The following is a 22,564-nucleotide window of genomic DNA, read 5'->3' on the forward strand; positions in this document are numbered from 1 at the left end:
CTGTTCTCTCCAAATGGTATAAATCAAGAGTCCTCTGTCCTAGATGTTCCTCATTAAGTGCAGATCTATTCCACTGTCTCTGGAGTTGCCCCAAAATCCATCAATACTGGAAGAAAATATCCTACTGGATGACAGCAATTTTGAAATTAGATCATAAAGTATCTCCAATGGATGTTTTCTTTTTGGTGAAATTTCAGGGAATAACCAAGAATTACAACTTGATAAATACGATAATTCTAACAGCTCGGAATCTTATTTTTAAACAGTGGAAAGCTTCTTCTGCACCTACTATGAAACAATTTAAAAGTGCTATGGTTAACCATTTCACAACAGAGCAATTCAATATTCCCTATCCACAAGATAAATATCTGCCTACATTCTTCAAAAAATGGGAAACACTTGTGAGATCTTGTCCTCTCGCACTTCAGAAAAAGTTAATTAAACCTCTCAGAGACTCGGAGTATGTTATGGTAAACATTTTAGCTGGCCATTTCCCTGGAGATTGGGCGTCAGATTCTGGGTCAGGGGATTAGATGGGACGGGAGACGAGAGAGCTGCAGATTTCCTCTTTTTTTTTTTTTTGTGTGATGTGTGAATGCCTGGGAGTGATATTAATTATTAAAAGAAGTAAAGATGAAAAATGATCACAAATTTGCACAAGTGTAGTATGTTTTTTTTAGATTTTTATACACATAGGATAAACTCTGGTAAACTCTGGTTGATTGTCTAAATTTTGGATTATCTTTATTATGTAAATCACTATAGTAAGGGGATTTGTTGACCCTTACCTTGACACGGACTGTTAATGTTTAAAAAAAGAGAAAAAAAAAAAAGAATTACCTCTTTCATAACTAAGGAACTCAGAGTTCCTCCCTGGTGGTTGATATAAGCCACTGCGGTGATGTTGTCCGATTGGGTCTGTAAGGAATATCCTTATGGATATGGAGCCTATTATAGTACCCAGGAATTCCACCCTGGAACTGGGAAAAAGAGAACTCGTTTCTAAGTTTATCTTCCATCCATGAGATCGAAGAAGAAATAGAAGAGCTTTCGAATGGTCTTCTGCCAGATGACAGGATGGTGCTTGAACCAGAATATCATTCAAGTATGGCAAGCAGAGCCCCTAGAACCTTCGTAAAAACTCTTGGAGCAGCAACTAGATCAAACGGAAGTGCAAAAAACTGGAAGTGCTGGTCCAGGAACGCAAACCTTAGGAACTTGAAGTGTTCCTAGTGTATTGGAATGTGAAGGCAAGCATCCTTCAGATCTATCAAGGTCATGAACTGTCCTTCCTGAACTAAGGGAAGAATGGACCTTATCGTCTCCATCTTGAATGAGGGGACAGCTAGGAATTTGTTTAAGCACTTTAGGTCCAGAATCGGGCAGAAAGTTCCCTCTTTCTTTGGGACCACAAAAAGGTTTGAGTAGTATTCCAGACCTCTTTCCAGTACAATGACTCCCAGGGATGAGAGATCCCTCACGCACCCCAGAAAGGCTTCTCTCATTTCTGGCCTTGAAGACAGGTTTGACAAGAGGAATCTGCCCCTGGGTGGATGTGACTTGAAACCTATCCTGTATCCCTGAGCGATGACCTCCAGGACCCACGGGTCTTGCACGTCCCCAAACCAAGCGTCCGAAAAGAGCGAAATATCTGCCCCCTACAAGATCCAGAGCCAGATCAGCCCCTTCATGCCGACTTTCTCTCGGCGGGCTTCTTGTTTTGCTTGGATTTATTCCAGGACTGAGGCGGCTACCAAGTCCCCTTGGATTGCTCTGGCTTTGCGGAGGGCTGCTGACGTTAAGGATTTAGGAAAATTAGGACCTTGTTCCTTAGGTTTGTTCTTCTTATCCTGTGGTAAAAAGGCACCTTTGCCTTCAGTAACCGTGGAGATAATTGAGTCCAGGCCTGGACCAAAGAGAATCTTTCCCTTAAATTGGAGGGAAAGAAGTCTTGACTTTGAAGTCATGTCCGCAGACCAGGACTTCAGCCAGAGTGCCCTACGGGCTTGAACAGATAAGGAGTCACACCAGAAGGTAGCCGCACCAGCAACCGCAGCAACAGCCGCTGCCGGTTGAAACAAATATCCCGTATGTTGAAGCATCTTTCTTAACAAAGTTTCTATTTTCTTATCCATGGGCTCTTTAAACAACGAACTATCCTCAAGCCGGATAGTAGTGCGTTTAGCAAGAGATAGCTCCATCCACCTAGAGGATGGAACCCCACACCTCCAATTGAGAGTCCAGAACTGGGAACAATTTTTTAATGGAAGAAGGAGAAAATGAAGAACCAATAATGTTTGCCATTTTTATGGGAACCGGGAAAGTTTGTGGTACAACCCTGTCCTTGTAGACCTTATCTAATTTAGGAATCAAAGGTTCCTCAGGCAATTTAGGCTCTGGAATCTCTAAAGTAATCTTCCTTTAGCAGAAAGCGTAAATGTTCAATCCTAAATCTAAAGTCTGGTTCCTCCGCAGCTGGAGGCTTAGAGGCAGCAGATTCTGACCCAGAAAGAGCACCCTCTGAAGTATCAGAGGTGTCTTCATAATTGGAAAATCTTGTATTAGATAAATCCAATAAGCTAGTAGATGACCCCTGGGAAGGATAGCAATATTTGACCTTTCGCTTGCGCTTAGCAGGGCGAGGTAAAGCACTAAAGGCCGCAGACACTGCCGTTTGTAACTGCTCAGTAAAGTCTGGCGGTAAAAGGGCCCCTCCAGATGGAGGATTAGGAGTGCTACGGGAAGCTGCATGTGTATTGGGGGGTGCACACCTCACAGGACGGAGACTCCTCAGAGGTGGACGGCTCAGTGGTAGCAAACATATTAACTTTCTTTGACATGATTACTTTATCAAGGCATGTGGAACATAATTGAGCAGGTGGGTATACCGCGGCCCCCTCACAATATAGAGAGGAATTAGACTTAGGTAAAGAGGGAGTATCCTCTAACGCATCAGAATCCTCCATAGCTTGTGCTTATAAGGCAGACTATTGAATAATAAGATAAAAACAGAATTTATGTTTACCTGATAAATTACTTTCTCCAACGGTGTGTCCGGTCCACGGCGTCATCCTTACTTGTGGGATATTCTCTTCCCCAACAGGAAATGGCAAAGAGCCCAGCAAAGCTGGTCACATGATCCCTCCTAGGCTCCGCCTACCCCAGTCATTCGACCGACGTTAAGGAGGAATATTTGCATAGGAGAAACCATATGGTACCGTGGTGACTGTAGTTAAAGAAAATAAATTATCAGACCTGATTAAAAAACCAGGGCGGGCCGTGGACCGGACACACCGTTGGAGAAAGTAATTTATCAGGTAAACATAAATTCTGTTTTCTCCAACATAGGTGTGTCCGGTCCACGGCGTCATCCTTACTTGTGGGAACCAATACCAAAGCTTTAGGACACGGATGAAGGGAGGGAGCAAATCAGGTCACCTAAATGGAAGGCACCACGGCTTGCAAAACCTTTCTCCCAAAAATAGCCTCAGAAGAAGCAAAAGTATCAAACTTGTAAAATTTGGTAAAAGTGTGCAGTGAAGACCAAGTCGCTGCCCTACATATCTGATCAACAGAAGCCTCGTTCTTGAAGGCCCATGTGGAAGCCACAGCCCTAGTGGAATGAGCTGTGATTCTTTCGGGAGGCTGCCGTCCGGCAGTCTCGTAAGCCAATCTGATGATGCTTTTAATCCAAAAAGAGAGAGAGGTAGAAGTTGCTTTTTGACCTCTCCTTTTACCGGAATAAACAACAAACAAGGAAGATGTTTGTCTAAAATCCTTTGTAGCATCTAAATAGAATTTTAGAGCGCGAACAACATCCAAATTGTGCAACAAACGTTCCTTCTTTGAAACTGGTTTCGGACACAGAGAAGGTACGATAATCTCCTGGTTAATGTTTTTGTTAGAAACAACTTTTGGAAGAAAACCAGGTTTGGTACGTAAAACCACCTTATCTGCATGGAACACCAGATAAGGAGGAGAACACTGCAGAGCAGATAATTCTGAAACTCTTCTGGCAGAAGAAATTGCAACTAAAAACAAAACTTTCCAAGATAATAATTTAATATCAACGGAATGCAAGGGTTCAAACGGAACCCCCTGAAGAACTGAAAGAACTAAATTGAGACTCCAAGGAGGAGTCAAAGGTTTGTAAACAGGCTTAATTCTAACCAGAGCCTGAACAAAAGCTTGAACATCTGGCACAGCAGCCAGTTTTTTGTGAAGTAACACCGACAAGGCAGAAATCTGTCCCTTCAGGGAACTTGCAGATAATCCTTTTTCCAATCCTTCTTGAAGGAAGGATAGGATCCTAGGAATCTTAACCTTGTCCCAAGGGAATCCTTTAGATTCACACCAACAGATATATTTTTTCCAAATTTTGTGGTAAATCTTTCTAGTTACAGGCTTTCTGGCCTGAATAAGAGTATCGATAACAGAATCTGAGAACCCTCGCTTCGATAAAATCAAGCGTTCAATCTCCAAGCAGTCAGCTGGAGTGAAACCAGATTCGGATGTTCGAACGGACCCTGAACAAGAAGGTCTCGTCTCAAAGGTAGCTTCCAAGGTGGAGCCGATGACATATTCACCAGATCTGCATACCAAGTCCTGCGTGGCCACGCAGGAGCTATCAAGATCACCGACGCCCTCTCCTGATTGATCCTGGCTACCAGCCTGGGGATGAGAGGAAAGGGCGGGAACACATAAGCTAGTTTGAAGGTCCAAGGTGCTACTAGTGCATCCACTAGAGCCGCCTTGGGATCCCTGGATCTGGACCCGTAGCAAGGAACTTTGAAGTTCTGACGAGAGGCCATCAGATCCATGTCTGGAATGCCCCACAGCTGAGTGACTTGGGCAAAGATTTCCGGATGGAGTTCCCACTCCCCCGGATGCAATGTCTGACGACTCAGAAAATCCGCTTCCCAATTTTCCACTCCTGGGATGTGGATAGCAGACAGGTGGCAGGAGTGAGACTCCGCCCATAGAATGATTTTGGTCACTTCTTCCATCGCTAGGGAACGCCTTGTTCCCCCCTGATGGTTGATGTACGCAACAGTTGTCATGTTGTCTGATTGAAACCGTATGAACTTGGCCCTCGCTAGCTGAGGCCAAGCCTTGAGAGCATTGAATATCGCTCTCAGTTCCAGAATATTTATCGGTAGAAGAGATTCTTCCCGAGACCAAAGACCCTGAGCTTTCAGGGATCCCCAGACCGCGCCCCAGCCCATCAGACTGGCGTCGGTCGTGACAATGACCCACTCTGGTCTGCGGAATGTCATCCCTTGTGACAGGTTGTCCAGGGACAGCCACCAACGGAGTGAGTCTCTGGTCCTCTGATTTACTTGTATCTTCGGAGACAAGTCTGTATAGTCCCCATTCCACTGACTGAGCATGCACAGTTGTAATGGTCTTAGATGAATGCGCGCAAAAGGAACTATGTCCATTGCCGCTACCATCAACCCGATCACTTCCATGCACTGAGCTATGGAAGGAAGAGGAACGGAATGAAGTATCCGACAAGAGTCTAGAAGTTTTGTTTTTCTGGCCTCTGTTAGAAAAATCCTCATTTCTGAGGAGTCTATAATTGTTCCCAAGAAGGGAACCCTTGTTGACGGGGATAGAGAACTCTTTTCCACGTTCACTTTCCATCCGTGAGATCTGAGAAAGGCCAGAACGATGTCCGTGTGAGCCTTTGCTTGAGGAAGGGACGACGCCTGAATCAGAATGTCGTCCAAGTAAGGTACTACAGCAATGCCCCTTGGTCTTAGCACAGCTAGAAGGGACCCTAGTACCTTTGTGAAAATCCTTGGAGCAGTGGCTAATCCGAAAGGAAGCGCCACGAACTGGTAATGTTTGTCCAGGAATGCGAACCTTAGGAACCGATGATGTTCCTTGTGGATAGGAATATGTAGATACGCATCCTTTAAATCCACCGTGGTCATGAATTGACCTTCCTGGATGGAAGGAAGAATAGTTCGAATGGTTTCCATCTTGAACGATGGAACCTTGAGAAACTTGTTTAAGATCTTGAGATCTAAGATTGGTCTGAACGTTCCCTCTTTTTTGGGAACTATGAACAGATTGGAGTAGAACCCCATCCCTTGTTCTCTTAATGGAACAGGATGAATCACTCCCATATTTAACAGGTCTTCTACACAATGTAAGAATGCCTGTCTTTTTATGTGGTCTGAAGACAACTGAGACCTGTGGAACCTCCCCCTTGGGGGAAGTCCCTTGAATTCCAGAAGATAACCTTGGGAGACTATTTCTAGCGCCCAAGGATCCAGAACATCTCTTGCCCAAGCCTGAGCGAAGAGAGAGAGTCTGCCCCCCACCAGATCCGGTCCCGGATCGGGGGCCAACATTTCATGCAGTCTTGGTAGCAGTGGCAGGTTTCTTGGCCTGCTTTCCTTTGTTCCAGCCTTGCATTGGTCTCCAAGCTGGCTTGGCTTGAGAAGTATTACCCTCTTGCTTAGAGGACGTAGCACCTTGGGCTGGTCCGTTTCTACGAAAGGGACGAAAATTAGGTTTATTTTTTGCCTTGAAAGGCCGATCCTGAGGAAGGGCGTGGCCCTTACCCCCAGTGATATCAGAGATAATCTCTTTCAAGTCAGGGCCAAACAGCGTTTTCCCCTTGAAAGGAATGTTAAGTAGCTTGTTCTTGGAAGACGCATCAGCCGACCAAGATTTCAACCAAAGCGCTCTGCGCGCCACAATAGCAAACCCAGAATTCTTAGCCGCTAACCTAGCCAATTGCAAAGTGGCGTCGAGGGTGAAAGAATTAGCCAATTTGAGAGCATTGATTCTGTCCATAATCTCCTCATAAGGAGGAGAATCACTATCGACCGCCTTTATCAGCTCATCGAACCAGAAACATGCGGCTGTAGCGACAGGGACAATGCATGAAATTGGTTGTAGAAGGTAACCCTGCTGCACAAACATCTTTTTAAGCAAACCTTCTAATTTTTTATCCATAGGATCTTTGAAAGCACAACTATCCTCTATGGGTATAGTGGTGCGTTTGTTTAAAGTGGAAACCGCTCCCTCGACCTTGGGGACTGTCTGCCATAAGTCCTTTCTGGGGTCGACCATAGGAAACAATTTTTTAAATATGGGGGGAGGGACGAAAGGAATACCTGGCCTCTCCCATTCTTTATTAACAATGTCCGCCACCCGCTTGGGTATAGGAAAAGCTTCTGGGAGCCCCGGCACCTCTAGGAACTTGTCCATTTTACATAGTTTCTCTGGGATGACCAACTTGTCACAATCATCCAGAGTGGATAATACCTCCTTAAGCAGAATGCGGAGATGTTCCAACTTAAATTTAAATGCAATCACATCAGGTTCAGCCTGTTGAGAAATGTTCCCTGAATCAGTAATTTCTCCCTCAGACAAAACCTCCCTGGCCCCATCAGACTGGGTTAGGGGCCCTTCAGAGATATTAATATCAGCGTCGTCATGCTCTTCAGTATCTAAAACAGAGCAGCCGCGCTTACGCTGACAAGTGTTTATTTTGGCTAAAATGTTTTTGACAGAATTATCCATTACAGCCGTTAATTGTTGCATAGTAAGGAGTATTGGCGCGCTAGATGTACTAGGGGCCTCCTGAGTGGGCAAGACTCGTGTAGACGAAGGAGGGAATGATGCAGTACCATGCTTACTCCCCTCACTTGAGGAATCATCTTGGGCATCATTGTCATTATCACATAAATCACATTTATTTAAATGAATAGGAATTCTGGCTTCCCCACATTCAGAACACAGTCTATCTGGTAGTTCAGACATGTTAAACAGGCATAAACTTGATAACAAAGTACAAAAACGTTTTAAAATAAAACCGTTACTGTCACTTTAAATTTTAAACTGAACACACTTTATTACTGTAATTGCGAAAAACCATGAAGGAATTGTTCAAAATTTATCAAATTTTCACCACAGTGTCTTAAAGCCTTAAAAGTATTGCACACCAAATTTGGAAGCTTTAACCCTTAAAATAACGGAACCGGAGCCGTTTTAAACTTTAACCCCTTTACAGTCCCTGGTATCTGCTTTGCTGAGACCCAACCAAGCCCAAAGGGGAATACGATACCAAATGACGCCTTCAGAAAGTCTTTTCTAAGTATCAGAGCTCCTCTCACATGCGACTGCATGCCATGCCTCTCAAAAACAAGTGCGCCACACCGGCGCGAAAATGAGGCTCTGCTTATGCTTTGGGAAAGCCCCTAAGGAATAAGGTGTCTAATACAGTGCCTGCCGATATTATTATATCAAAATACCCAGATAAAATGATTCCTCAAGGCTAAATATGTGTTAATAATGAATCGATTTAGCCCAGAAAAAGTCTACAGTCTTAATAAGCCCTTGTGAAGCCCTTATTTACGATCGTAATAAACATGGCTTACCGGATCCCATAGGGAAAATGACAGCTTCCAGCATTACATCGTCTTGTTAGAATGTGTCATACCTCAAGCAGCAAGAGACTGCACACTGTTCCCCCAACTGAAGTTAATTGCTCTCAACAGTCCTGTGTGGAACAGCCATGGATTTTAGTTACGGTTGCTAAAATCATTTTCCTCATACAAACAGAAATCTTCATCTCTTTTCTGTTTCTGAGTAAATAGTACATACCAGCACTATTTCAAAATAACAAACTCTTGATTGAATAATAAAAACTACAGTTAAACACTAAAAAACTCTAAGCCATCTCCGTGGAGATGTTGCCTGTACAACGGCAAAGAGAATGACTGGGGTAGGCGGAGCCTAGGAGGGATCATGTGACCAGCTTTGCTGGGCTCTTTGCCATTTCCTGTTGGGGAAGAGAATATCCCACAAGTAAGGATGACGCCGTGGACCGGACACACCTATGTTGGAGAAACAGCACCTTTATACCCTCAATGGCTGGGGCACTCACCACCTCCTATGACCCAGACCAAACAGAGAAACCGCTTCTTCTCCGGTAAACCGCATGGTCAGGAAAGAGGAAATCGTTGTGACCACACCTGGTCACGTGGTGTGCAATGTAGGATCGCCCCTGTTATAGGAAAAAGAGCACCAAGCCTTGCAGGCTGCGCAGCTTCCAAAAACTAAAGTAAAACCTGTACATTTCAACATCTTCCTGAGCCTCATCTAAAACATGTCGCAGCATAATCATAATAAAATAAAATAATGTAATTAATCCCCCCTGTTCAATAATCCCCCTCCGGAGATATTAACCCTTGATTCCATACAGATAAAAGGAGCCACACTGTGACCCTGTCTTCTTGCGTTATCGTATGTGTATAAGAAATGAAACAATCTTACCGGAATCTATGCCGTGGAACAGAAACAGAGCCTCTCAATTTTGACAGTCTTGTAGCATCGCTCCTGACATGGACTTGAGTGATGGAAGCAGGCAGTGAAACTCATCAACACTGATTGCTTAGGAGCTGTTAATACGAGTCTGGATGGATTCGCAAAAAGACTCTCCCTGCATCTCTAGACTCTAACATTCGTCAATGGTCTCACCAAGAGGCTGACAAGACTATTTAAAACTCCAGTCCCATATCGAAGGGTAGGTACACTCAATAACTACTCCGTACCTTCTGACACTTCTCTGTCAACCTCCTGTGACAAAAGGCAAAGAATGACTGTGATATGAGGGATGTAAGAGGAGTATTTAAAGCCTTTGGCTGGGGTGTCTTTGCCTCTTCCTGGTGGCCAGGTTCAGTATTTTCAAACAGTAAGGAATAATGCCGTGGACTCTCCTCATATTAAGAAGGACAACAAGATCTCTGTATGAGAGTTTTGTTTTTGAAAACGTCCAGGTAGGGTGCCACTGCAATTTCCCGAAACCCGATTACTGCAAGAGAGCCCCCAGAACCTTTGAGAAAATTCTGGGAGCTGTAGCAAGGCCAAAAAACGGAAGAGCCACAAACTGAAAGTGTTTGTCTAGAAAGGCAAATCTCAGGAACTTGTGATGATCCCAGTGGATGATAGGCATCCTTTAGGTCTATGGTCATCATAAACTGACCTTCTTGAACCAAAGGAAGAATGGAACGAATGGTTTCCATTTTGAAGAATGGTACCCTGAGAAACTTGTCTAAAATGGGTAGAAAAGTTCCCTCTTTTTTGTGACCCACAAACAGATTTGAATAAAATCCTACACCCTGTTATCTTACAGGAAATGGAAAAATCACTCCCAGGGTGAGTGAAACGCAATTCAATAATGCCTTTCTTTTTACCTGGTCTGCAGACAATCTTGAGAGGTGGAATCTGCCCCTGGGAGGAAAAACTTTGAATTCTATTTTGTAACCCTGAGATACTATGTCCACAGCCCAAGGATCTGGGACATCTCGTATCCACGCTGGATAAAAAAGGGAAAGTCTGCCCCCACTTGATCCAATCCCGGACCGGGGGCCGACCCTTCATGCTGACTTAGACTCAGCTGAGGGTTTCTTAGATTGCTTCCCCTTGCTCCAAAACTGATTGGGTTTCCAAAAAGACTTGGACTGTTCCCGCTTGGAAGAGGAAGAAGAGTTTTGACTTCTGAAGTTACAAAAGGAACAAAAATTACTTTGATGTCCTTTAGATCTATTCTTCTTGTCTTGTGGTAAAAAAAAAAATTCTGCCAGACCGGGTCCAAACAAAGTTTTACCCTTGTAAGGAAGCGCCAGAAGCTTGGACTTGGAGCTAACATCAGCTGACCAAGATTTAAGCCACAAAGCCCTGCGGGCTAGGACAGTGAAGCAAGACATCTTGGCTCCCAGTCTAATAACTTGCATGTTAGCATCAGAAATAAAAGAATTGGCCAATTTAAGAGCCTTAAACTTATCTTGGATTTCCTCCAACGGAGTATCTTCTAAAATAGATTCAGACAAGGCATTGCACCAATAAGATGTTGCACTTGCTACAGTTGCAATACAAACTACAGGTTGTCATTGAAGACCCTGATGAACATACATTTTTTTTTTCAAAAAAGCCTCCAGCTTCTTGTCCATGGGATCCTTAAAGGAACAGCTATCCTCTATAGGGATCATAGTTCTCTTTGCCAGAGTAGAAATAGCCCCTTCTACTTTAGGAACCGATTACCATGAATCCATAATGGAGTCAGCAACAGGAAACATCTTTTTAAAAACAGCAGATGGGGAAAAAGGAATCCCTGGCTTCTCCCATTCCTGTGAAATAATCTCTGTCACACAGTCTGGAACAGGAAACACTTCCACAGAAGAAGGAACATCATAGTATTTATTAAGTTTACTAGATTTCTTAGGATTGACAACGACAGATGATTCAGAGTTGTCCAAAGTAGCCAAAACCTCCTTTAACAATACACAAAGTTGATTAAGCTTAAATCTGAAGTTAACTTCTTCAGTATCAGGCAAAGGAGATACACTAATTAAAGAATAAGAGAAAAAGAAGCACTGTAAGGGCACACTTAAATACTATAAGGGGGTGATAAGTTGTACAATAAATAATAGAGAAGACGGTGTTAACCAGTTTAATAATTAAAACTTAACACTTTTTTATTAATATTCTGAGTAAAAGTTAATACACGTACATTTAAAAACAACTAAAAAACATATAAGGATGACTGCTCCTTGTGTGTATGAGCGTATACTATTAAATCCCAAACCGATTGACACATAAAGTGGCGTATCAGCCAAAGTGATGGAGGAAGTTGACAGCTAAGGTAGCTGAAACTTATTTACCATTAAATACCTATGTTAAGCCTACCAAAACTCCAACCCTTTTGCATAGAGTTCAAGCTCAGCTAAGGAATGAGGATAGATCTCATATAGATGATGCGTTATAAAGCTTTAGAGTACCCAGCATTAAGTGGCAGTAACCTTTAATGCTTTATTCTCATCATATTTAGCTACTAGGTTACAAAACACGTCAACATATGATTGTGTAGTGACAAGTAGCCTAGATGTGAGAAAATAGATTCAATTGCCCAAGTGGCTGAATCCTGTGACCTATTATTACCAATGTATGCTGCTATTGAGAACTCAAGCTTAAAAATAAAGCTAAGACTATGCGGTTACATGGGTATAGGTAGCGTTAATGCAGAACTATTACTTTCACAGCCAAAGTGACTGTGATATGTTACCAATTAATACCGTATTAATATGCTACCAGGTTGACCGCAGCTAATCAAAGTATGGCTTAAACTCAGTTGCAGAGCAAATAAGAACTGGAACCGCGTACAAATTACAGAGGTAATGAGAAAATATCGTATCAGAGTACAAAAAGAGGGAGCAGTGCAAATACCTGACTCACAGTTCGCAACTGCTTAATCAAAGTCACCGGCTGCCCGTGATCTCTGCACTTTTATAAGTCGAACAGCCAATAAAATTTGTAGACCGTAGAGCATCACTAACCAAGTAACGCCCTAAGAAGGGGAGGAATCGCAATGATTGGCTAAAGAAAGGGGTGTTGGCAACAATCAGATTACCGATGTATGTACACACATTATCAGGTCTGAGCCAATCACAATACATATTGAGATGACAGCTTGAGTATATCGTACTGTATTGTGCTTGTGCATATGTAAGGGATACAAATATTCATTGTACGATCATGCATAGTTACTTCTATAGGTTAATATAATGTGTGAATACCGCAATAATGGTGTTCACTGCTGGGCATAATACAAGTATTGTGCGCAGCGGCAATTAGCGGCCTTCTAATTACAAAAAATCAATGCCAAAGCCATAAATGTCTGCTATTTCTGAACAAAGGGGATCCCAGAAAAGCGTTTACAACCATTTGTGCCATATTTGCACAAGCGGTTTGTAAATAATTTCAGTGAGAAACCTAAAGTTTGTGAAAAAAAAACATAAATTATGCTTACCTGATAATTTCATTTTCTTCCGTGGGAAAGAGTCCACAGCCACATTCATTACTTGTGGGAAATAAGAACCTGGCCACCAGGAGGAGGCAAAGACACACCAGCCAAAGGCTTAAATACTCTTACCACTTCCCCTATCCCCCAGTCATTCTGCCGAGGAACAAGGACCAGTGGAAGAAATAACAGAATTTATGTTTACCTGATAAATTACTTTCTCCAACGGTGTGTCCGGTCCACGGCGTCATCCTTACTTGTGGGATATTCTCTTCCCCAACAGGAAATGGCAAAGAGCCCAGCAAAGCTGGTCACATGATCCCTCCTAGGCTCCGCCTACCCCAGTCATTCGACCGACGTTAAGGAGGAATATTTGCATAGGAGAAACCATATGATACCGTGGTGACTGTAGTTAAAGAAAATAAATTATCAGACCTGATTAAAAAAACAGGGCGGGCCGTGGACCGGACACACCGTTGGAGAAAGTAATTTATCAGGTAAACATAAATTCTGTTTTCTCCAACATAGGTGTGTCCGGTCCACGGCGTCATCCTTACTTGTGGGAACCAATACCAAAGCTTTAGGACACGGATGAAGGGAGGGAGCAAATCAGGTCACCTAAATGGAAGGCACCACGGCTTGCAAAACCTTTCTCCCAAAAATAGCCTCAGAAGAAGCAAAAGTATCAAACTTGTAAAATTTGGTAAAAGTGTGCAGTGAAGACCAAGTCGCTGCCCTACATATCTGATCAACAGAAGCCTCGTTCTTGAAGACCCATGTGGAAGCCACAGCCCTAGTGGAATGAGCTGTGATTCTTTCGGGAGGCTGCCGTCCGGCAGTCTCGTAAGCCAATCTGATGATGCTTTTAATCCAAAAAGAGAGAGAGGTAGAAGTTGCTTTTTGACCTCTCCTTTTACCAGAATAAACAACAAACAAGGAAGATGTTTGTCTAAAATCCTTTGTAGCATCTAAATAGAATTTTAGAGCGCGAACAACATCCAAATTGTGCAACAAACGTTCCTTCTTCGAAACTGGTTTCGGACACAAAGAAGGCACGACTATCTCCTGATTAATGTTTTTGTTAGAAACAACTTTTGGAAGAAAACCAGGTTTAGTACGTAAAACCACCTTATCTGCATGGAACACCAGATAAGGAGGAGAACACTGCAGAGCAGATAATTCTGAAACTCTTCTAGCAGAAGAAATTGCAACCAAAAACAAAACTTTCCAAGATAATAACTTAATATCAACGGAATGTAAGGGTTCAAACGGAACCCCCTGAAGAACTGAAAGAACTAAGTTGAGACTCCAAGGAGGAGTCAAAGGTTTGTAAACAGGCTTGATTCTAACCAGAGCCTGAACAAAGGCTTGAACATCTGGCACAGCTGCCAGTTTTTTGTGAAGTAACACAGACAAGGCAGAAATCTGTCCCTTCAAGGAACTTGCAGATAATCCTTTCTCCAATCCTTCTTGAAGAAAGGATAGAATCTTAGGAATCTTTACCTTGTCCCAAGGGAATCCTTTAGATTCACACCAACAGATATATTTTTTCCATATTTTGTGGTAAATTTTTCTAGTTACAGGCTTTCTGGCCTGAACAAGAGTATCAATAACAGAATCTGAGAACCCTCGTTTTGATAAGATCAAGCGTTCAATCTCCAAGCAGTCAGCTGGAGTGAGACCAGATTCGGATGTTCGAACGGACCTTGAACAAGAAGGTCTCGTCTCAAAGGTAGCTTCCATGGTGGAGCCGATGACATATTCACCAGATCTGCATACCAAGTCCTGCGTGGCCACGCAGGAGCTATCAAGATCACCGACGCCCTCTCCTGATTGATCCTGGCTACCAGCCTGGGGATGAGAGGAAACGGCGGGAATACATAAGCTAGTTTGAAGGTCCAAGGTGCTACTAGTGCATCTACTAGAGTCGCCTTGGGATCCCTGGATCTGGACCCGTAGCAAGGAACCTTGAAGTTCTGCCGAGAGGCCATCAGATCCATGTCTGGAATGCCCCACAGTTGAGTAATTTGGGCAAAGATTTCCGGATGGAGTTCCCACTCCCCCGGATGTAATGTCTGACGACTCAGAAAATCCGCTTCCCAATTTTCCACTCCTGGGATGTGGATTGCAGACAGGTGGCAGGAGTGAGTCTCCGCCCATTGAATGATTTTGGTCACTTCTTCCATCGCCAGGGAACTCCTTGTTCCCCCCTGATGGTTGATGTACGCAACAGTCGTCATGTTGTCTGATTGAAACCGTATGAACTTGGCCTTTGCTAGCTGAGGCCAAGCCTTGAGAGCATTGAATATCGCTCTCAATTCCAGAATATTGATCGGTAGAAGAGATTCTGCCCGAGACCAAAGACCCTGAGCTTTAAGGGATCCCCAGACCGCGCCCCAGCCCATCAGACTGGCGTCGGTCGTGACAATGACCCACTCTGGTCTGCGGAAGGTCATCCCTTGTGACAGGTTGTCCAGGGACAGCCACCAACGGAGTGAGTCTCTGGTCCTCTGATTTACTTGTATCTTCGGAGACAAGTCTGTATAGTCCCCATTCCACTGACTGAGCATGCACAGTTGTAATGGTCTTAGATGAATGCGCGCAAAAGGAACTATGTCCATTGCCGCTACCATCAAACCTATTACTTCCATGCACTGCGCTATGGAAGGAAGAGGAACGGAATGAAGTGTTTGACAAGAGCTTAGAAGTTTTGTTTTTCTGGCCTCTGTCAGAAAAATCCTCATTTCTAAGGAGTCTATTATTGTTCCCAAGAAGGGAACCCTTGTCGACGGAGATAGAGAACTCTTTTCCACGTTCACTTTCCATCCGTGAGATCTGAGAAAGGCCAGGACTATGTCCGTGTGAGCCTTTGCTTGAGGAAGGGACGACGCTTGAATCAGAATGTCGTCCAAGTAAGGTACTACTGCAATGCCCCTTGGTCTTAGCACCGCTAGAAGGGACCCTAGTACCTTTGTGAAAATCCTTGGAGCAGTGGCTAATCCGAAAGGAAGCGCCACGAACTGGTAATGCTTGTCCAGGAATGCGAACCTTAGGAACCGATGATGTTCCTTGTGGATAGGAATATGTAGATACGCATCCTTTAAATCCACCGTGGTCATGAATTGACCTTCCTGGATGGAAGGAAGAAATGTTCGAATGGTTTCCATTTTGAACGATGGAACCTTGAGAAACTTGTTTAAGATCTTGAGATCTAAGATTGGTCTGAATGTTCCCTCTTTTTTGGGAACTATGAACAGATTGGAGTAGAACCCCATCCCTTGTTCTCCTAAAGGAACAGGATGAATCACTCCCATTTTTAACAGGTCTTCTACACAATGTAAGAATGCCTGTCTCTTTATGTGGTCTGAAGACAATTGAGACCTGTGGAACCTCCCCCTTGGGGGAAGCCCCTTGAATTCCAGAAGATAACCTTGGGAGACTATTTCTAGTGCCCAAGGATCCAGAACATCTCTTGCCCAAGCCTGAGCGAAGAGAGAGAGTCTGCCCCCCACCAGATCCGGTCCCGGATCGGGGGCCAACATTTCATGCTGTCTTGGTAGCAGTGGCAGGTTTCTTGGCCTGCTTTCCCTTGTTCCAGCCTTGCATTGGTCTCCAGGCTGGCTTGGCTTGAGAAGTATTACCCTCTTGCTTAGAGGACGTAGCACTTTGGGCTGGTCCGTTTCTACGAAAGGGACGAAAATTAGGTTTATTTTTGGCCTTGAAAGACCTATCCTGAGGAAGGGCGTGGCCCTTACCCCCAGTGATATCAGAGATAATCTCTTTCAAGTCAGGGCCAAACAGCGTTTTCCCCTTGAAAGGAATGTTAAGGAGTTTGTTCTTGGAAGACGCATCCGCTGACCAAGATTTCAACCAAAGCGCTCTACGCGCCACAATAGCAAACCCAGAATTCTTCGCCGCTAACCTAGCCAATTGCAAAGTGGCGTCTAGGGTGAAAGAATTAGCCAATTTGAGAGCACGGATTCTGTCCATAATCTCCTCATAAGGAGGAGAATCACTATCGATCGCCTTTACTAGCTCATCGAACCAGAAACACGCGGCTGTAGTGACAGGGACAATGCATGAAATTGGTTGTAGAAGGTAACCTTGCTGAACAAACATCTTTTTAAGCAAACCTTCTAATTTTTTATCCATAGGATCTTTGAAAGCACAACTATCTTCTATGGGTATAGTGGTGCGTTTGTTTAAAGTAGAAACCGCTCCCTCGACCTTGGGGACAGTCTGCCATAAGTCCTTTCTAGGGTCGACCATAGGAAACAATTTTTTAAATATGGGGGGAGGGACGAAAGGTATACCGGGCCTTTCCCATTCTTTATTTACAATGTCCGCCACCCGCTTGGGTATAGGAAAAGCTTCTGGGAGCCCCGGGACCTCTAGGAACTTGTCCATTTTACATAGTTTCTCTGGGATGATCAAATTCTCACAATCATCCAGAGTGGATAATACCTCCTTAAGCAGAGCGCGGAGATGTTCCAACTTAAATTTAAATGTAATCACATCGGGTTCAGCTTGTTGAGAAATTTTCCCTGAATCTGAAATTTCTCCCTCAGACAAAACCTCCCTGGCCCCCTCAGACTGGTGTAGGGGCATTTCAGAACCATTATCATCAGCGTCCTCATGCTCTTCAGTATCTAAAACAGAGCAGTCGCGCTTACGCTGATAAGTGGGCATTTTGGCTAAAATGTTTTTGATAGAATTATCCATTACAGCTGTTAATTGTTGCATAGTAAGGAGTATTGGCGCGCTAGATGTACTAGGGGCCTCCTGAGTGGGCAAGACTCGTGTAGACGAAGGAGGGAATGATGCAGTACCATGCTTACTCCCCTCACTTGAGGAATCATCTTGGGCATCATTTTCAGTGTCACATAAATCACATTTATTTAAATGAGAAGGAACCTTGGCTTCCCCACATTCAGAACACAGTCTATCTGGTAGTTCAGACATGTTAAACAGGCATAAACTTGATAACAAAGTACAAAAAACGTTTTAAAATAAAACCGTTACTGTCACTTTAAATTTTAAACTGAACACACTTTATTACTGCAAATGCGAAAAAGTATGAAGGAATTGTTCAAAATTCACCAAAATTTCACCACAGTGTCTTAAAGCCTTAAAAGTATTGCACACCAAATTTGGAAGCTTTAACCCTTAAAATAACGGAACCGGAGCCGTTTTTAACTTTAACCCCTTTACAGTCCCTGGTATCTGCTTTGCTGAGACCCAACCAAGCCCAAAGGGGAATACGATACCAAATGACGCCTTCAGAAAGTCTTTTCTATGTATCAGAGCTCCTCACACATGCGACTGCATGTCATGCTGCTCAAAAACAAGTGCGCAATACCGGCGCGAAAATGAGGCTCTGCCTATGATTAGGGAAAGCCCCTAGAGCATAAGGTGTCTAAAACAGTGCCTGCCGATATTATTTAACAAAAATACCCAGATTAAATGATTCCTCAAGGCTAAATATGTGTAATATATGAATCGATTTAGCCCAGAAAATGTCTACAGTCTTAATAAGCCCATGTGAAGCCCTTATTTACTGTTCTGAATAAAAATGGCTTACCGGATCCCATAGGGAAAATGACAGCTTCCAGCATTACATCGTCTTGTTAGAATGTGTCATACCTCAAGCAGCAAAAGACTGCTCACTGTTCCCCCAACTGAAGTTAATTCCTCTCAACAGTCCTGTGTGGAACAGCCATGGATTTTAGTAACGGTTGCTAAAATCATTTTCCTCATACAAACAGAAATCTTCATCTCTTTTCTGTTTCAGAGTAAATAGTACATACCAGCACTATTTTAAAATAACAAACTCTTGATTGAATAATAAAAACTACAGTTAAACACTAAAAAACTCTAAGCCATCTCCGTGGAGATGTTGCCTGTACAACGGCAAAGAGAATGACTGGGGTAGGCGGAGCCTAGGAGGGATCATGTGACCAGCTTTGCTGGGCTCTTTGCCATTTCCTGTTGGGGAAGAGAATATCCCACAAGTAAGGATGACGCCGTGGACCGGACACAACTATGTTGGAGAAATCAAGGTGAAAGGGTGCCAGAAGACTATACATAAAAAAACGCATAAAAAAGGGTGGGAAAGAGTCCACAGTCGCATTCATTACTTGTGGGAAAATTATACCCAAGCTAAAGTTGACACTGAATGCCAAAAATGGGAGGGTAAGAGGTGGCCAATCTGATGGCACCAGAACTGAACCACATCCCATAAAGAAAAAAGTCCTGCTGCATCCAAAAACCGGGAACAAAACCCTTGAAGAAAAATGGCCCCAAGGACACAAACGATAGTCCCAAGCCTGGCTAAAAACCACACGCAACGCTACCGAGCCAACAGCACTTGTAGCACACTATCGCCCAAAGGCAGATCCCAGACACACGCCTCTATAAAGGGGCCCCGACCAACAAACTCCCCAAAAGAAGAAGGAAGGTAGAGGGACAACTAAGCAGAACTCTGTCTTCCAAAAGACAGATCAATCCAGCTCGCGGGACTCAAAAGAACCTCACCAGATACCCAGAAAAAAAGGGCATCATCAGCCAAGCGCGACCAGGGCGAAAACCGAAAGAGAGAACGAAATGTATCTCAAGAAACAGAAAAACTACACAGACGGTTAAGTAGTACGCCATAATGCAGGCCACAGGACAAAAGGAAAAAACCTCCTTGTCCAGTCCCCCAGCTGGAGGGAACCAAGGAGTTCGCCTCAAACCGTAGAAGAGACCTAGGCACCTCCCGACGAAACCCCCGCAGCCCGGGATAAAAGAAACCAGCAAAGCTAAGTTCCTAGGCGAAACACCCCTCCATGGAGGGAAAATTCAGAGGATCCAGAACCCCTGAGAGCTCGTAGAGCACTTCAACACGAACCCAATGCATCCAAAGAAAACAGAAGCATCTGACAAGTCGAAAGATGACCAGAACCACAGCTTGGGATCTTGAGATAAACAGGGACGTCCTCCCCCACCGTAGTGAGGACCGCCCACACACGTAAAGACCAACCTGTCAACGACATGAAAGTCCAAGGACAGAGTCCCACTCCCCCTTGACGCGAGGGAAGAAGCAACCAGCCACATCAAAAGAATGTGACCAGAAAAACGGGCAGAGTCCCACCAGAACCAGAGGAAACCCATACCCAGAAGCCAATTCCAAAAGCAGAACCGATCTCAAGGCGATAGAACCCTCGACACAGAGCCAAACTCCGTGACATTTAGAAACTAGGGTCCCACGTCGGCCCCCTGACCCAATTTCTGGAAAAAAATAGAACCAGAACGAGTTCCTACCAGAGGAGACTTTTAGCAACAGCGGAGAGGCCAACCATCCCCCCGCGTGGCTAGCCACAGGCTAGCCACCCAACAACACAGCTGCCATAATACAGATAATGCAGGCAGAAACCCATTACCAATCAAGCGCCACACCGCTAATTCATAAAGGGATCCGATAAAAGCGTAACGAAATGAAGTCCAGAGACCTAAGGAGCCTTAACCCCCCCCCCCCCCCCAAAGGGCAGCAAAATCCAAGACCAAGGCCCAAAACCGACCTAGTGGAGAAGGCCCCGCCCCCTATCAGGAGAGACAGAAGCGACGCGGCGGAAAACTACCGACAGAATCCCCAGGAATAGATTGGCACCCAATCTCTCCCGGTATTCGAACCTGCAAGTCTGCGATGTATAGTGTAGTTTGTGAAAACAAACAATATAACAAAAACAAAAAAACACTCAAGGTCCCGCCGGACCAGCCAGGCGAAACATGCGTCACTGACAACTTAACAAGGTGCACCCAAAACTCCGGACTCCGTGAACAACTTCCTTGGAAGCAATAAAAACCAAATCCATCCCTGAAATTCCAGCAGGAATAATCAAATAAAAAATATTATAACCGGATGAAAGAAAATAGGGCAGCCCGAAGGCATCCACCAAAATAAAAAATCTGGGGAAAAACATGAGCAACCGACAGGAGATAATCCACTTATTCTAGCTCAACGCACCATTTGAGGACTGCACATTCGCAACTGATAAAAGGGAGGTTCGTAAGACACGCAGCCGCGCAACCAGATAACGAAAGGTGCAACATGGAGGAATATTCACTCCCAGGGGAAACTGCATAGACCCACCCGAAGCCTGAACAACCGGGAAAGTCGGGCAGGAACAAAACCGCGCAGAAACCTCTGGGTCCTGCAGGCGAACCAGCGCCATTAAAACATTGAAGCGGAACTGACCTGCCATCTCCAGTGGAAACAAACCACCCTGAGCGGAGAGAAAATCAACATTAGGGTTATCCGCAAATGTAGTGGAAGGGTGTTGTTGGGAATGCGCTGAATGAGTCACCCGAGGATGATGGCTCAGTGGGCCCCTGGTTCCCCGAGCCCGAGGAACCAGGCACTCTAAGGAGGCACAATAGACAGGACTGATAGACCTGCGTCAGAGGGGCTGAACCACCTTCCTCACAAGAGGAAGAATCGGAATCGGAAACTACAACAGTCTCAGCTTCAGAATCCTCCATGGCCAAAACCAGAGAGAAAAATAGGACACTATAAAAAAACGAACGGCACCTGACACCCCCAATGGCTGGGGCACTCACCACCTCCTATGACCAGATCCAACCGAAACAGACTGTCTTTGTCGCCACACGGTCAGGAATGCGGAAGCGTAAAACCCAGCGTAACAACGCCCGGTCATAAGTTGAACCGTACAGTCCCAAAAAAGTGCGCCAGAAAAGGACGGCAATTAGGCCCCACCAAATCCATCAAGCAATTCTCCTGAATTGCAAGATATCTCAGCCCCAGAGCCATCACATAAGAAACATGATTAAATAACCCCTCCCTGTTCACAAAACCCCCCTAAGGAAGGAATTATCCCATGATTCCCAGATCCGTACAGAGGAGCCTCACTGAGACCCATACTTATCTGTCACATAACATTCATGTTGATAAAATGAAACGATCTTACCGGAATCTACGCAGTGGAACAGGGCCTTTCAAGTGTGACGGATAGTAGCGTCGCATCCGCCATGGACTTGAGAGAAGACAGCAGGTAGGAAGCGAAGGATCGGCAATGCCAAGTGCTAGAGGAGCTGTTAATACGGGATGGTGTCGCAGAGAGAACTCCCACTGCATCTCCGGACTCTTACATTCGCCCAGGCCCTCACTGAGAGACTAACAGGACTATTTAAAACTCCTGTCCCATTGCGAAGAGTACTACCCTCCATGAGAGACACACTTTATGTAAAAATTAATAAAAGTACTTTCTTTAAAAAATAAAACTTCTGACACTTCTCTGCCAACCTCCAGGGACGAAAGGCAAAGAATGACTGGGGGATAAGGGAAGTGGGAGGAGTAGTTAAGCCTTTGGCTGGTGTGTCTTTGCCTCCTCCTGGTGGCCAGGTTCTTATTTCCCACAAGTAATGAATGCGACTGTGGACTCTTTCCCATTAGGAAGAAAAGTTACCGATTTTTTTTATTTGATAGCATGAAATATACCAAAGTAGGCCTTGATCAATACTTTGGGTTGTCTACTAAAATAAAAGTATATCCATGACAGATATCAGTGTTACAATGCAACTATCGCTAATTTTGAGGGAAAAAATGGTTTGGAAATAGCAAAGTGCTACTTGTACTTATTGCCCTATAACTTGCAAAAAAAGCAAAGAACATGTAAACAATGGGTATTTCTAAACTCAGGACACAATTTAGAAACTATTTAGCATGGGTGTTTTTTTACATTTTTC

The 22,564-nt window shown here is 44.3% G+C and overlaps 1 protein-coding gene across 3 annotated transcripts in view; it reads right to left on the reverse strand.

Moving 5' to 3' along the window:
* Positions 1-22,564, reverse strand: part of KDM2B (lysine demethylase 2B) — a 1,014,988-nt gene that overhangs the window by 684,693 nt on the left and 307,731 nt on the right. The gene's annotated exons all lie outside the window — the stretch shown is intronic.

The sequence above is a fragment of the Bombina bombina genome, chromosome 2, assembly GCF_027579735.1.
Source record: "Bombina bombina isolate aBomBom1 chromosome 2, aBomBom1.pri, whole genome shotgun sequence".
In the NCBI taxonomy this organism is placed as follows: domain Eukaryota; kingdom Metazoa; phylum Chordata; class Amphibia; order Anura; family Bombinatoridae; genus Bombina; species Bombina bombina.